General features: G+C 37.0%; 1 non-coding gene across 1 annotated transcript; it reads right to left on the bottom strand.

The window, feature by feature from the left end:
- Positions 1-10,450: 10,450 nt before the first annotated feature.
- On the bottom strand, positions 10,451-10,555 carry LOC123457165. Its single transcript, XR_006634931.1, has one exon. It is a non-coding gene; the product is annotated as a U6 spliceosomal RNA (small nuclear RNA).
- Positions 10,556-17,903: the final 7,348 nt, after the last annotated feature.

Genomic DNA, 17,903 nt, shown 5'->3' with positions numbered 1-17,903 from the left:
CGTAGCATCTTCTGGCACTAGACACGCTGACTGTCTGTGGACTGACTTTCTCCTAGCTTCCAGCCATGTCCTTCCATTTTACGGGTCAGCTGCGTATGGTGTCTTCAGCAATAGGATCTTACCACTGGCCTTTGGTGGGTCATCAAGTACTCTGACAGAAGTCTGTCATTGTTTTGGGAAACCTTGTAGGTTTCTCTGATCAAAAGCTCATTGTGGATGGTAGGCCCAAGCTGGAAGTGGGGGTTTCAGGTCAGTGTCCACTAAGAAATTGAGGAAGAACATACCTAATATACAAGAGTTAGATGGGAGAGAGATAGAGGGGAGAGGGGGAAAGGGAGGGAGGGGAGATGTAGGAGATTTAGGTCAGTTTTGATCCAACCCTCTCCAGTGTCTTGTGGTTCAGGTGTTTCTTGTAAGGGTCTAGTGAAGCTTCAGCCATTTAGTCTGTCTTTAAGAAGTAGAATTTTATGGTACCATTACCATTTGGGTCCAGATTACTGTTTTCCACCATTTGATTCCCTCCCCGCCCTCCCATCCATCCTATTGTCTAGTCCATGAGGTGCTTGCTGGGTATGTAATGTACTTGGGGTCGATTCAGGGTAGGTGTTGTAGATGAGTGAGACTATGTGTCAATTTTTTTTCTGAGATTGGGTAAGTTCGCTGAGAATGATCTGTTCCAGGTTCAACCATTTTTCCTCAAATTTCTTTATGCCATTTTTTCTTACTGCTGTATAGAATTCCATTGTGTAGATATACCACATCTTTGTTATCCATTCTTCTAATGATGGACATCTGGGTTGATTCCAGCTTTTAGCTATTATGAATTGAGCTGCTATAAACATGGTTGAGCAAATCTCTCTGGCTTTTGGTTTGAAGGTTTTAGGGTAGATGCCCAGTAATGGTATAACTGGATCTGTTGGTATTTCTATAGTCAGCTTTTTCAGGAGTCTCCATATTGCTTTCCAAAGTGGTTGCACCATCCTGCATTCCCACCAACAGTGAATGAGTGTCCCTGCTTCTCCACATCCTCGCCAGCATTTAATTTCATTTGACCTTTTGATGTTGGCTATCCTTATTGGGGTAAGGTGGGATCTCATAGTTGTTTTAATTTGCGTTTCTCTGATGATTAGGGATGATGAACATTTTTCAATTGTGTGTTTGCCATTTGTATCTCTTCCTCTGTGAATTGCCTGTTTAACACTGTGCCCCATTTTGTGAGTGGGGTTTTTGTCTTCTTATTGTTTAGACTTTTGAATTCTTTGTAAATTCTAGATATAAGGCCTCTATCAGTTGGATAACCTGCAAATATTTTCTCCCATTCTGTGAGTATTCTATTGGCTTTGCTTATTATATGCTTGTCTGCAAAGAACTCTTCAGCTTCATATGATCACAATGGTTGAGTGACTGTTTAAGAACTTGAGCCACTGAGGTTTTGTTCAGGAAGTCTTTTTCCATTCCTATATCATGGAATGTACTTCCTAAATTTTCTTCCAGTAGTTTTCGAGTTTCTGGTCTTATGTTGAGGTCTTTGATCAATTTGGATTTGAGTGTTGTGCATGGTGAAATGTGTGGATCAAGTTTTAGTTTCCTGCATGTGGTTATCCAGTTTGTCCAGCACCATTTGTTGAAGATGCTATCTTTTTTCCAGTCTATATTGTTTGGGCCTTTGTCGAATATCAAGTAGCTATAGTTGCTTGGCCCAAAATCCGGGTCCTCAAGTCTATTCCGTTGGTCTACACTCCAGATTTTATGCCAGTACCATGCTGTTTTTATTACTATGGCTTTGTAATATAGCATTATATCAGGTATGGTGATGCCACCAGAGGTATTTCTTTTGCTGAGGATATGTTTGGATATGCGAGGCCTTCTGCCTTTCCATAAGAAATTTGAGATCATTTTTTCTATCTCTGTGAAGAACACTGTAGGGACTTTAATTGGAATTGCGTTAAATCTATACATTGCCTTTGGTAGGATTGTTATCTTCACAATGTTAATGCTGCCTATCCAGGAGCATGAGAGGTCTTTCCATCTTTTCAAGTCCTCCTCCATTTCTTTTTTGAAAGATTTTATATTTTCGTTGTATAGATCTTTTACTTCCTTGGTTAACATTATACCAAGTTATTTTATTTTTTATGTTGCTATTGAAAATGGGAATATGTCCTTTATTTCTTTTTCTGTGTCTTTGTCATTTGCATAGAGAAATGCTACCGATTTTTGTGCATTGATTTTGTATCCTGCTACTTTGCCATAGGAGTTAATCACCTTCAGGAGTTTGGGGATGGAGTCTCCTGGGTCTATTACATACACAATCATGTCATCGGTGAATAGAGGTAGCTTAACTTCTTCCTTTCCAAATTGTATCCCTTTTATTTCCTTCTCCTGCCTTATTGCTTGTGCTAGGACTTCCAGAACTATATTGAAAAGCAGAGGTGAGAGAGGACATCCCTGTCTTGTTCCTGATTTCAATGGGAATTCCTCCAGTCTCTCTCCATTAAGAATTATTTGTGCCTTTGGAGCTATGTATATTGCCTTTATTATATTAAGATGTGAACCGGCCATGCCGACTCTCTCCAATGTTTTGATCATGAAGTGATGTTGTATCTTGTCAAATGCCTTTTCTGCATCTTTCAAAATGATCATGTGGTTTTTGTGTTTAAGCTTGTTTATGTGGTATATTACATTGACAGATTTTCATATGTTGAACCACCCTTGTGTTCCTGGGATAAATCTTACTTGGTCAAGGTGGATAATGCTTTTGATGTGTTGTTGGATTTGGTTTGCGAGTATTATGTTCAGGATTTGCATCTATGTTCATTAGGGAAATAGGCTGGTATTTTTATTTTCCTGTGGCATCTCTGCCTGGTTTTGGGCTTAGGGTGATACTAGCTTCATAGGAGGAGTTGGGTAGTTTTCCCTGTTCTTCAATTGTGTTGCACAGTTTTAGGAAGATTGGTTTGAGTTCTTCCATGAAGGTTTTATAAAATTCAGCTGGGAATCCATCTGGTCCGGGACTCTTCTTTTTGGGGAGGTTTTTTATTACTTTTTCAATCTCCATGAGTGTGATGGGTTCATTGAGGTGGTTGATCTTTTCTGATTTTCATTTTGGTAGATGATATGCACCCAGGAATTTATCCATCTCCTCCACATTTTCCAGTTTTGTGGAGTACAGGATTTTGAAATAAGTCCTGATGATTTTGCTGATTTCACTGATGTCTGTTGTGATCTCTCCTTTTTCATTTTGAATTTTGTTAATTTGGAGTCTCTCCTTTTTTTTGCTTGATCAAGTTGGCCAGAGGTTTGTCAATCTTGTTTATTTTTTCAAAGAACCAGCTCCTTGATATGTCAACTGCCTTAATTGTTTCCTTGGTTTCCAATTCATTAATTTCTGCTCTGATTTTAATTATTTCTTTCCTTCTGGAGCACTTTGGGTTGGATTTTTCTTGTTTTCCCCATGCCTTTAGGTGGATGGTTAGGCTATTGATTTGGGACCTTTCTGTCCTTTTTATGAAGGCATTGAGTACTATGAATTTTCCCCTGAGGACTGCCTTCATTTTGTCCCATAAGGTTTGGTTTGATGTGTTCTCATTGTCATTCAATTCCAGGAATTTTGGAATTTCATTTTTTATTTCATCCACTATCCATTTATTGTTTAAGAGTGACCTATTCAGTTTCCAGTTGTCGTTCAGGTTCTTGTTGGTTTTTTTGTTGTTGTTGATTTCTACGAATATAGCATTATGATCTGACATCATGCAGGGAATTATGTCGATTTTCCTAAATATGTGGAGGCTGTCTTTGTGACCCAGTATATGGTCTATTTTTGAGAATGTTACATGGACTGCTGAGAAGAATATGTAGTCTGTGGATTTGGGATGGAAAGTTCTGCATATGTCTGTTAGGTCTATGTGCTCTATGGTTTTGTTGAGCTCTCTTACTTTCCTGTTGAGCTTCGGTTTGGATGATCTGTCTATTACTGATAATAGTGTGTTAAAGTCCCCAGCTATGATGGTGTTGGTGGTTATTTCTGTTTTATTGTCAAGTAGGTTTTGTTTTATGAGCTGTGGTGCCCCTGTGTTTGGTGCATACAGATTTATGATTGTAATATCCTCCTGATGGATTGTTCCCTTGATAAGTATGAAGTAGCCTTCTTTTTCTTTTTTTGATTGTTTTTCGTTTGAAGTCAATTTTATCTGATATTAATATAGCTACACCTGCTTGTTTCATATACCCATTTGCTTGGAATGTTGTTTTCCACCCTTTTGCCCTGAGGTGGTTTCTGTGTTTAGTGGTAAGGTGGGTTTCTTGAAGGCAGCAGATTGAGGGGTCTAATTTTTTGATCCACCCTGTTAGCTTGTGTCTCTTGATGGGTGAATTAAGGCCATTAATATTTAGGGTGATGACTGTGAGATTTGATTGATCCCTGCCATGTTGTGGTGGTGGAGAATCTCCAGGAGTACTTTCTGTAGGTTTGGTTTTGTGTTCATATAATTGTAAAGCTGAGTTTTGTCATGGAAAGTTTTCCTTTCACCATCTATTATAAGGGAGACTTTTGCCGTGTAGAGTAGTTTGGGTTGGAAGCCATAGTTTCTTAACGTTCGGAGAGTTTTATTCCAGGCCCTTCTAGCTTTCAAGGTTTCCTTTGAGAAGTCTGAAGTAATTCTGATGGGGTTTCCTTTGAAAGTGGTGTGCTGTTTTTCCCTAGCTGATTTTAGGATTTTTTCCTTGGTGTCAATGTTTAGAGTCTTAATGATAATATGTCTTGCGGAGTTTCTCCTTTGGTCTATTCGGTTAGGGGTTCTGTTTGCTTCTTCAATCTTGATGGTCCTTTCTTTTAAGAGACGGGGGAAGTTTTCTTCAATTATTGTGTTAAGTAAGTTCTCCATGTCTTTTGTCTGGGAAATTCTTCTCCTGGTATTCCAATGATTCCGATATTAGGACGTTTAAGTGTATCCCACAACTTTCTCATGTTCTGTTCACACGAACCTTGCACATTTTCAATGAACACTATGTATGCGCTTGCTGGTTGAGGCTAAATGAATCTAATTCTGAGACTGAATCGATGGCTTAGCAGTTGAGATGTTTGCCTGTAAAGCCTAAGAAAACGTTTGGTTCTCTAAGGTCCCATATAAGCCAGGCACACAAGGTGATGCATGTGCTCATACCTACAAAGGGGCACATGTCATACTGTAGCCAATTACCTTGGCTAAGACCCTGGTGTGCCAATTTTCTCTGTCTCTCTCTCCCTCTCTCCCTCTCTCTCTCTGTCCATCTCTCTCTCTTGCTTGCTATCTCTTATACAACGTCCAGTCTTTTGAGCTTGCGTATAAAAAGAAAGAGAGACAAATATTTAATTCTCAGCGGGAATATTTCTACACTTGTATATCTGAAATTACAAAGTCTATTTCTCAAAGAGGGTACTTTCTACACTTGCATTTGAAGATTTTTGTTAAGGCAATTAAGTGCATCAGGTACCTCCAACACTTACTGTTCAGACACTACTAAGTCCATTTCTAAATGAATGGCAATCATTCACTTGCTCTTCAAATCTACTAAGGCTATTTTTGACTGAATCAAAAACTCCACTTACTACTCTGAGTCAGCTAAAGATATTCAAGGAGTTTTACTCTGTATTCATTTATGTTCATCAAAGTTATTGACATACTTTTGTCATAGTTCTTATTGCTTATGATTGTGTCATAATAATGGTGAACTTGTTTATTTAAAGGTTATTACACAGTTTATATCTTTTTGATGTTTTAGAGTGAATTATGAAAATATGTTCTTTTTTTGAGGGAGGGATAGAAATAGGCACAAAGAGTGTCTGAGAAGGAGGGAATGGGTGAATGAGTGTCTCAGGGATTTCAGTCAGTGTGAACAAACTTTAGGGACGAGCACCCCTTCCTGGCACATGATCAACGTTTTGTGTTTGCGTTACTCTGCATCTGGTGTCATCAAATCTGGATATTCAAACATGTGTCCCTAGGCCTTGCAAGGAAGCACCTTAACCACTAAGTCATCTCTCTAGCCCAAAATTATGTTCTTTTGAAATAATTTTCTATGTTTCAGCAGTGAAGAAAACTTTTTCTTGTTTTTGTTTCAAAAAAGGATTTTCTTTAGCTAGTTCAATCTTGTTAACTTTAAAAAAGTCTCTACAGTTTCCTCATTCTTATCATTAATAACCTATTTTAAGACATTTGCATTTATTGATAGTGTTCATTAAATCATTGTTCTTATAAGACTAACCGTTTGGGATGTGGCTCTGTATATTAATAAAGATCTCATGTTTTCACAATGTTTATCACAATGAAGTTCTTATTATATCATTTATTTGTGTCTCCTTATTTTCATGGTTAGAAATTCTTTTGTTTTGAGCATGTTATAAGAGAATAAAGCTTGGCTTGACATTTAGGACCATTTGTTAATTTCTGCACTGATCTATTTGTCTGTCTAGCTACTGTATTTGTGTCCATTGCCAGCTTTTTCAGAAGCATTGGCTAGGAGAGCTAGGGAAGCTTGTTATATGGAACTTTTATTTGTGTGTCCTGTTGTGTGGGTTGGCATACATGCACTGTTTCCTCGTGTATATAAATGCAATAGAGCAAACTAGTGGTGTTTTCAGCAGCAATATAGGGTTTTGTTTTCTTTTAGTGACAGTGAATTATACAATTAGATAGACGGGCTGTCTATTGAGCCCAGGAATTTCTCCTCTGTCAGCACCTGAGCAGTGGGAAAACTGGGATGTGTGGAGCCACATGGTTTTTACACACATGCATACAGTTACGTTTTCTTTCTTTGCAGCCCATGAACAATATGGAATCTAATGGGTTTCTACACTTTTAAGAATGTTTATTTGAGGTTGGAGCAATGGCTTAGTGGTTAAGAAATTGTCTGTGCAGCCTACGGACCCAGGTTCAAGGCTCAATTCACCAGGACCCACATTAGCCAGGTGTATGAGGGGACTCACACATCTGGGGTTAGTTTGCAGTGGCTGGGGACCCTGGTGTGCCCATTCTCTCTCTCTCTCTCTCCCTCTTTCTCTCTCTGTCTGTCACTCTCAAATTAATAAATAAAATATTTTTTTAAAAAAGAATGTTTATTTCTTCAATAAACACTTCATTAAAAAAAATTATCTGGGCCTAATTCTTGTTTGGTAAATTTTTATGTTGGGTATAAAATAGTAGTTTTCATAAATCAACTTTAAAACGTTTTTAACTGCATTGTTCATTGTGTCTTAAGATTTTTACTGAATGTGATTTTAATCTTTAAAAAATTCTGTATAACCATGATATGTGAAGAAACCAATGTAGATGTCTACACACTTAATTTTATGATGGGTGGGAAGATATTGGACACTTCTGTTTACATCTCAAGAACGTTTTCCATTCTGCTTTTGAAAATAAATTAAATATATGTGAAATATGAAGTAAGAAATCATCCGTCCTTGGCGAGTTATCTTTAGTTTTGTTTTTGCTTGGATTTTGGAGGTTGATTACCTCTAGCCCAAGCTGACCTGGAATTCACTATTTAGGCAATACTGTCCTTGAACTCATGATGATCTCCTGTCTCTACCTCCCAAGTGCTGGGATTGGAGACATGCAAACCACATCCAGCTTTGAGGTGTTTTTTTGTTTGTTTATTTATTTATTTTTTTTTTTTTTTTGAGGTAGTGTCTCCCTTTAGCCCAGTCTAACCTGGAATTCAGGGTGGCCTTGAAGTCATGGCAATCATCCTACCTCTGCCTTCTCAAGTTCACCACCACACCTGGCAGAGTTATCTTTTTTGAATGCAGCAACATGCTAAGTATTAACCTCTTTGTCATATAATGCACACACTTCCTTATTTTCATAGAAAAATGTGACAGAACACAGGTAATACTATTTATTCAAAAATCGGCTTATTTTTCTACTTCAAAACTGACTTGATTTTATCACCTACTTTTCCACCAACAAATATGACATTTCCCAAACAAGAAGGCAAAGAAAAATATATTCAAATTCTGACAAAGACTCTAAGGTGGGGCCTGTACATCTAAGTTGCAAAACTAGATTTCTTTATTCAGAACACATTGGCAGGTGCACGAAACCAAGCCATTTAATCACAGAGAGGGTAGTAACACTAAAGATCACACACACACACACAGACAAACATATTCAAAGCAATGGGAAGTACATGTACATGTCAGAGTGGGTGAAGAATCAGAAATACTCATAAAGATGAGAATACAATCAGGAATAAAATATGATTACAAGTCTGTTTTTTTTTTTTTTTTTTTTTGATTCTGGTTCCAGACAACCAGTTGGTGCAGAAGCACCATGAATCTTCTTATAACCTGCAGAATTATAAGTGATCATTATTTATATGGATGTGAGGTGATATTGCAAACATCATCAGTGCCAGCGTATAAGGAAATCATATGGATGTTGCTTGAAAGCGGTGGGAATGTATGAATGAATAAATTCTCACAAATAACAACTCAAATAAATGGACACTGATTTATGGATATCAAGTATATTTATACTGGTATATTTTACAGTATCTACTACTTCAGATGACTTTTCTTGTCATGATAGAAGTGTGAGATCCCATGTATATAATGATGTCCCAAACTCACACTAATTAGATGCACATCCAGGCCACACATGGCAATAATGAGTCTCACTGAGATATTGTAGATATGCTGTCCGTGTGATTTCAGCATTCCCAAAAGAATTCAAATGCTTAACAATCATATTTCAGATTTCATTTTCTTACTAAATTTATTAATTTTTGCTTCAGTTAAAGAAACTCAGCATTTACCCTGGACTAATTTAATATTATGGGAATTTAAAATATTGCATTAATACATTCTTTGTTTCATGCTTTTGTATGGATAATTTTTGTTTTACTGATTCGAATTGACTTCACATGGTATTTAAGTTGAACATTTCAAGAGTAATGAGGGCCATGTTCCTACTTACAGAGTCAATATCTCCATTTAGGACAGGTGTCTGTAAAATACAACAACAAGAGGATAAAGTGATACTGCATTCACCTAATAACCAAGATATCTTTAATCACCACTATTTTGAATGAGAAATGGCTTTCAGAAGATGACAGAGATTTCTTTAAACATTAATCTTTGTGTTCCCTAGCTGGCACAAGAGTGATTCACCTGTCTTGGTGACATCCAGGATATTTTCACTTGGAATTTTCTTCTCACTCAGCTTGGCATACTCTTCCTGTGTCTCTTCACTTATAATGTGGCATTTTGCTGTATTTCATAAGATAGAAGTCAAAATGCATGGTCTTTAGCGACATTTCTGAATACAAAACCTATCCTAATTTGTAAAAAATAAATAAATAAATTGATCAAGGTTTATTTTCCACTAGTACATCACATCACACCTTCTGTTCATTACCCCCTTCATGTTGGTAATGCAACCCAGCAAGGGCAATTTAATGGGAGATTGATTCATACATTCAGGATTATCTCATTTTTCTACATTTTGGAAAAGTAACACAAAAGTAATTTCTTCTCTCCCATATCTGTACTTCAAAAGGAAGGGAATTCTGTAATGTACAATTGGAATTTTGTGATGAATAGATCTGAGCATATCTATTTTATCTCAATATATGATGTAGAATCTACTCTCTGCACTTTCTCTATGAAAAAAAAATGGCAGAGGAAATCACCAAATGTGCACACATGAATCCTACTATAGTTTTTTGTATATGTTTTACAGACAATTCCTGTGCCTATACACAATACCCTGATATTGCCATCCTCCCATCACCCTTTCTCTCCCTCCTCTCATATCTCCTTGTTCCCTGAACCACTAATTCTTTACAAGTCATTTCTATTTATTGTTATATCCTTATTTTCCCTCTTTTTCTCTATTATCATCAACAACAAACAAAAAGTATCAACAAAAAGTGAGAATTACCTATTTTCGTAAAGTTATGGCACGCTTTTAAGACACATGTGAACACGTTCCTATAGCAGGGTAAATTGTGAAAAAAAAATACATGTATACTCATTCTCAAAATACAAAACATCATATTTTCTCCAACATAGAATCAAATTGAATACTTACACAAAACTAGAAACACATCTCACTTTCCCTTTCATTATAATAATAGTCAAGTTTTAATATCATAGAATTCATCGAGACAAAATCCACTGAGAAGTACACCACCTTTGGGACTGAGAAGAAATATGTTTTCAAGATTAGACAATACCTTTTCTTCTACTTATTTGAGTTGCCCAAGTATTCTTTATTTAAATTATGGAACACTTGAGTTGGAAAGATGGCTTAGTGGTTAAGATATTTGCCTATAAAGCCAAAGGAACCTGCTTCAATTCCCCAGGACATAAATAAGCCAGATGTATGAGCTGGCAAATATGTCTCTAGTTTGTTTGCAGTGATGGAGGCCCTACGATGCCAATTATCTCTTTCTTTCTGTCTCAAATAAATAAAATGAGGAGCACTTCAAGAATTTGTTTGCCATCCCTAAACAGGGGCCATGTTAATCTAATCTGTATCATTCCAACTTTAGTAAATGTACTACTGAAGTGAACAGTATCTTCTTTTTGTCATACTATTTTCAACTACTTCATCCCAAACCAAAACAGTGTCTCTAATTCAGCAAACCCCAGATATTCTACATACAAAAATATCAAACTGAATAATTATACTCACTTATTGCTGGTATGAAGTTAAGTCCCAGTTATTAGTTGCAGGTATAGGAGCCTAAAGTTGGCTGCATGACATTCAACTTAAGGTTATTTAATACCTAGCTTCTGGGATGAGGAGACCGCTTAGCATTCCTTTAATACCTGTGTACCCAGATTCTATTCCCTAGTACCTACAAAACACAAATGCACAAGGTGGGGCATGCTTCTGGAATTTGTTTGCACTGGCTAGAGTTTTGGAGTGCCCATATTCTCTCTTCCTCTCGTTCTCAAATAAATTTTTAAAAATAGACGTTTTAACTGCTGGGTTCATAAGAATTTCAGTGATATAAATAAAAGTTGGGATGGAGTTATTGGAATATCTTTGCTGCATTTGTCATTTAGTAATTCTGTGAGTAGATCATGTGCTTCAATATTAATGTTTTAAAATTTTAATTTGCAGATGAAGATTTGATGACAACATAGGAGACATGTTCGGAAAATGCAAATATTTGGTTTCTTTGTCTGAAAAAAACTTACATTCATCCTAACTTGAAAAATATGGCTGTATATTGGACCATTAAACATAATTTTATTTAGGCATTTGAGATAAATGGAGTGAAAGAGAGAGAGAAGAATGAAAGGGGAGGGAGAGAGATTGAGAATGGGATTCCAGTGCCTCCAGCTTTTGCAAGTGAACTCCAGATATAACCCCTAACCTCTGAGTCTGGATTTATGTGGGCAATGGGCAATAAAACGTGGATCTTTAGGCTTTGTAGGGAAGTGCCTTAACCGTTCAGCAATCTCTCCAGCCCTACTTGAAAATATTTTTGTGTATTTATTTATTTATTTACTTATTTATTTACTTATTTGTTTATTTGGCGAGGTATGGAGTTGCATGCCTTTAATCCCTACACTATGAAGGCAGAGGTAGGTGGGTTACTGTGGGTTCAAGACCACCCTGAGACTACAGTGAATTCCAGGTCAGCCTGGGGTCAGTGAGATCCTACCTCAAAAAAACAAAACAAAAAAAAAATCATTAATGAATTTATTTTCTTATTAATACATTAATTTGAGAATGTAAAAGAAAGAAGGACGCAGTTGGAGAGAATGTGGTTGTGCAGTGTTTACTACAAATCCTGATATTTTCTAGTAATCATCAAAGTATCTAAGGGTATATTTTTAATTTTCATTAAAATTACAGTGATTTCATTAAGTCCAAGGATTTCCCACAAATTCTAATCAAGCACATGCAAAAGCCTGAAAACATGGAGGACATAAACTGTCATGTGTTGATCACATCACATCCCATAATGACGATCTTAGAATTTCATTCCACAGATTTCCCACAAATTCTAACCAAGCACATGCAACAGCTTGGAAGCATGGAGAACATAAACTGTGATGTGTTCATCACATCACATCTCATAGTGACAACCTTAGAATGTGATGTAAATCATAAATCCTGGGGCCTCTGTATGAGTTTGTATTATGAGGATTTGCATTGTTCTTTTGCAACTGGGAGTGAGAACAATCTTAGGTTTAATGTCTTGTGCTATTTTCCACAACAGTATGATGCTAAAACGCCAAAGTCAATATTCATTATAAACTTAAAAATATAAGGTCATAGTAGATTTCAAAGGGCTCTAATATGTTTCATATATCTGATAATAAATGTCTGTACCTTTTGTGATAATAATTGTATGATACCACAATGAGAACCTTGTGAAAGGGTACTCCAAAATGGAAGGGTAAAATTCAATCCATTTTTTTCAGAGCACTTTGAAAGTAGGATTTGGACGAAGTAGCAGAATTTGTTGTTATTCTTAGAAATCCATTCATGTGAAATTGAGAGCCAAATACCTTTTTATAGTTTGAGTGAAGTCCCTTCACCTTTACACACACAGTATTAAGAGCTGTAAGGGTTTGTGCAAGATTACAGATGTGCATTCTGACTTATATAGAAAGACAATACCAGCAGATTTGAGTTATTATACCCACATTTGTGATGACCAACGTGACGGAACCAGACACTTGGGGAGCTATGATATGAGTTATCAAACTTCCATGTGCCAATGAGATTATCAACAGCAACACTTGATGGTTTAGCCCATATAAAGTGAACTGGATGACCTGGAAGAGTAAGAAACAACAAAACTCTTATGTGGTAACGTGCTTCTGTCGAATACTGGCTCAGAGAAACAGATAAACAACATGACCATGAAGTTGAATGAACTGCGGAGTTGGTTTCATGTCATCACCCTAAAATATCTAATACTTACTAGAATTGCTGCCCTGTAGATATATAAGATTCTGTGCTTTGAGTCTGTATCGGTGGCACTCGCCATCTTGTCTATGGGAAAATTATAAGAAATACATCAATTAATATACAACATAACTCTGAATGAGCCAAAAATAAAAAAAAATGCTACAGTTCATATGCTGAGAGTAAAACTCACTCTGACAGTTTTAGTTTTATGCCTTGTCTTCCTTTTACTTTACAGAGTTCATAGCAAATTATTCACAGATTTCTATGGATTTGAATCTGGGTCAGCATGTTTCACCTTGGGGGTGGGGGACAGATTGTGTGTGAACTGAAGCATATCTTTCTGAGAGGAGTGTCTGTGTCCCATGATGACCTTATTTTTGAGAAAACAACTTAAAGTGCAACTTTTTTTTTCCTCCCTGGGTTTGGATTGTATTACCTTATTACAGCAGAAAACAAAAGTTAAAAGAAAACAAACTTTCCTCAAACAATACTCATGATAATAAATGGAGGCATATCTCATACTCAATTCTAAGCAAACTCATGTGAATTAGTACCACCCATTCATATTATTAACAAAGTTTTGTTTTTGTAATTTCCTAATTATACTCATCCACTACATCCTGCAAGTGTACAGTTATATCATCTTTCATCTTGGTTCTTCCTGTTCTCATACTTTCTCACTTAATAAATACAGCTTTCAAAAATTTACTACTCATTGTTAATGTGTTGTGTTTCACTTGAATCTTGAGAACTATCTTCTTTTACATTAAACCTTAATATGAGAGAGGGAAGTAGTGTCTGAATTTGAGCTTATTTTTCAAACAATTGAAATTCTGCCCACAATGGTTCTTTCCAATGTGGTCCTGATCTTGTCAATTTCGTTCTGCATGTGTGTGTGAGTATCATGCATATGCATACTTGTAGGAATACTGATTTGTGTGTGGCATGTGCAAAGGTGAACCTGCTGTCAATGTTGGTGTATTTCATTGACCTATTTCTCATGCTGAGTTTTTCTTGATGAACCTGGATCTCACTGAATCTCCCAGGGAAAACAGGCATATCTCTGTGGTCATCCTTTCTCTGCTTCCCTAACACTGGGTTTTCAGAACTGTCCTCACACAACTGGATTTTTATATTCTAACAAACTAAAATAACCTCGTTCTGCTTGAGTGGTAAACACATTTATCCACAGAACTATCTAGACAACTTATAGAGTTTTGTTTTTTTTTTTTTTTTTGACTTGGGAAGAGAAGGAATCAGATTCCTTATGTCTTTCAAATTTCTATGCAAATAAAAATAATTGGGGAAAGTTTCTTATTTCTAGGGTTAATGTTTTTGCAGTAAGACACTGTCCCTTGTCTCACACACTTATCAACAAATTCACTCACTTTATGGAAGGTCATTATTAAGTAAGAGTGTGCCATACAATGGTGAGGGGCATTATATTTTCTCCTAGAGTCCTTCATAATTAAGCAGGTGATAATTTTGAGTGTTGGAGGAAGCTCTTGGAGACGGAGTGTTTCCTTTTACCATGGTTTTGCTAGAACTCAACACATAAATAATTCTGCCACCAAAAATTGTAAATAAATTCAGGTATATGTCCCTAAATGCTAGGGCTATGAAAATAACCGAGAAGGCTACCCTGAAATTATGACACTATAGGATTTTAGCAGATAATTAATTCATGACTTATCCAATCCAATTTACATATGGTGGTATATGCCTACTATCACACTACTTGAGAGTGTTAGGCAAGAGTTACAAGAATTTGAAGTTACTTTCAAAGTCATGGATTGAGTTCAGATATTGAAAAACTCTAAAGCAAAGCCACTGAGTCTTCTGGTGTCTATCATGTTATGGGCATAACGGGTAGCATTTTTTTCTTAGCATGTTCAGAAAGTTAACAAAATCATTAACAACAGCTTGAGTTGTGCATCTCTGCGTCATTTAAGGTTTATTCATGGCACCATAACTAGATTCTGGCAGGGACTGAAATGTTACATGAGCAAAGACCTCATGCTTCTTTCAAGAATGGACAGCAACTCCAGTTTTCTTAGCAGTTCTCTGTCTCTCAGTGGAAATTTGACACCTTTGTACCAGCCAGAATTCCACATTTGGTGTCTTGCACACAAGAAAAATCTTGCTTACCTCAAATCAAAAGTCATGAACATTTCCTTATAAGCATCATAAAATTCCACCTCACGTACATATATCCTTAACAGGCCATTCTCTACTATGCTGATTAAACTGTGTGAAGCTATGGACACCGTGCGATATTTCCCTGAAAACTAAAAAAGAAATGTTCAATTAGAAGCATCAGCCATTCCTCTAACTTTCCTCATCAATATCTATTGTGATCATGGCACCTGATTTTACTCATAAAAATATTAGCATCAAATCCTTCTGGATGGAGATGTTGTTTCAAATCCATGCACATTGTCATAATTTCCCTTGAAAAAAGTCCAAGGGATATATTGCAATATCTGCAGCTTATAGATATGTATGCAATTTTTTTGGCCAAATATAATTATTAAACTTAACTATTCATTTATTGATGCTGTGCATACAAATTTTTTAATATTTTATTTTATTGGCTATGCACAGCATTCTTGAAATACTAAAAATGTTTAAGGACATGAAAAAGAAATATAAGGAAAGTTAACTGTATTTATAAGAGAGGTCATCCATGCTACCGTAGTATTTTAAAAGTGAAAAGAGCAAGGTATGCCATAAAAAGTTATAGAAAACCTGATTAAAATACAATATGAAAGAGTCACATTTTGAGCATAAATTTTATGTGATTTCTAAGATATAATCTGTGACAATTCTGTATTTTTCAGTAGGATTTCACTCTAGTCCAGGCTGACCTACAATTTCCTATGCAGAACACAGTATTTTATTGTTAACACCTTCATATCAAGTAAAAACTAATTTAAGAATATTATGAGGATAATTACAGAATTATGAAAACACAAGAACAGTGAGCCATTGCCCTATCAAATGTCATTCATGCCCTTCTAGAAGGCTTATACACCTGAAATTATGATCACCTGCCCTATGTCAAATCATGGTAGACATGATACCTTAAGAGGTTTCTTCTCTGCACACACCAAGCAGCTGAGCGCCACAGCCAGCAACAGAAACTTCATGGTTGTAATCTGTCTTCCCTCTTCCTGAGAAGCTCAGGCAGGTCTCTCACTCTGCACAGAAGGTGGTAGGATGCTGTAGATAAAGTCCATATCTGCAGGATGTGGGAGGATCCAACTGGTAATCACAAGACTCTAAATTTTTTTTTTCCTTTTATTTTTTCCAATCCTGATTCAAGGTGGTTTGTGTCTGGGTTTGGCATTGCTTTATTTTTGTAATGAGATTAGTAAAAAGCGATGATAGAACTGAAGTGTAAAATTGATATTATATACCTGAAGGTGCACCATCTACAGGAAATGTTTCAAGGACAAAAATCCTTTTATACTCTGTTATATAATGGAAGGGGATGGAAAAGAGGACTCCAGGGTTTCAGAGAACATGGGCAGAATGTGGGTTTGGGTCTTGAGATTCTCTTTGGCATCCGATGTTTGCTGGTGTGGTTACTCAGTGTCACCAGGGGAGCCAGGGACTTAATCTGGACTTGTATGAGGCTGTGAGGTACTGGAGGGGCATGACGGCAGGCGGAGTTAGAATGGAGGGAAGGATGTTTAGAACCGCAGTCCATTGTGGTATTTGAATACAGACCTTCCTGTGAGTGCTCCAGGCCTTCAATTGTTATGTAGTGCTAATACGGGGGGCACCCTGAAGAAGTAATGTATGGGAAGCTCTTGGACTGGCATGTTTTAGAGAGAGTTAAAAACTAGGTCTCAGAATGACCACTTGAGTTCTTGAACTAGAATGATAACTTCAACACTGCACTTTTCTGGCAGTTAGATGAGCTATGAGAGAGGCATACCTTCCTGAAATACTTTGACACATGACACTGGGGAACTGCTTTGTTCTTAAGGGAAAATAAGGGTAGATGTGGTGATCCATGCCTTTATTCCCAGCAAAGAGATGGAGGTAGGAAGATATCTGGCATTGAGACCATTCTGAGATTACATAGTGAATTCTGCATCTCCAGTGGGCTAGAATGAAACGATATCTCAAAAGGAGAGAGAGGGAGAAAGAAAATGGGTATGACAGAACCATGAGTACCTGTGTGCCATGATTAGTAAGGCAAGATGGTCACTCCTTGGGATGGGTAGGCATCATCTTTATGGAGAATTTGCTTGGGGAACATAGATGCCATAGGAAATGCTGACAAGGTGTGTGATAGGTTACTGGGAGCACAGTAGCAAAACTGAGAGAATCAAAGTTCATATGTGGAAGTGGTGGGGAAAATCAGAATGAAATCTAGGCATTTCCACAGGCAGCAGGCTCTGTACACATGGCAAAAGTGGGTCCCAGGGAGCTATCAATAATCCTTCCAGGTGTTGTAACTGGCCAAACCTGCTATCACCCAGGTCCTCCAATATATCCAATGACTATGACTCTAACACTGCACAGCACTAACCTAGATTCAGGTTTTCCACAATTCTCCAGGCACCATCATCACAATTAGCCAAAGTAGCCTCTGGTGAATATGTGTGTGAAAGACCTCATTGTGAAACAGCCTTAGAGGAAAAGGACCAGCAAGTGTAGGACTGATCTTCATTGATAAGTCCTCATCCTTAGCTCTGACTAGCAAGTGTAGGGACTGTACTCATTGAGAAATAGCATTCATGTACTAGGTTGAGCAAGTATGAAAACAGAACCAACTAATAAATAGCTGAGTAAACTTTGATCAGAATGTTAGAGAATGACAATCCTTTATGTCGTGTCCACCTTGACCAGCAAGGAAGACACAACCACCAGTTCTTCTAACATCAGTTTATTCAGGCAACTTCAAGCTTCATCTCCCCTGAGCCTTGGGCGGGGCTTCCTTATAAGCGCCCAATCACTCCGCCCAATCACCCC

The sequence above is a fragment of the Jaculus jaculus genome, assembly GCF_020740685.1.
Source record: "Jaculus jaculus isolate mJacJac1 chromosome Y unlocalized genomic scaffold, mJacJac1.mat.Y.cur SUPER_Y_unloc_1, whole genome shotgun sequence".
NCBI lineage: Eukaryota > Metazoa > Chordata > Mammalia > Rodentia > Dipodidae > Jaculus > Jaculus jaculus.
This window is presented reverse-complemented; position numbering and strand designations above follow the sequence as displayed.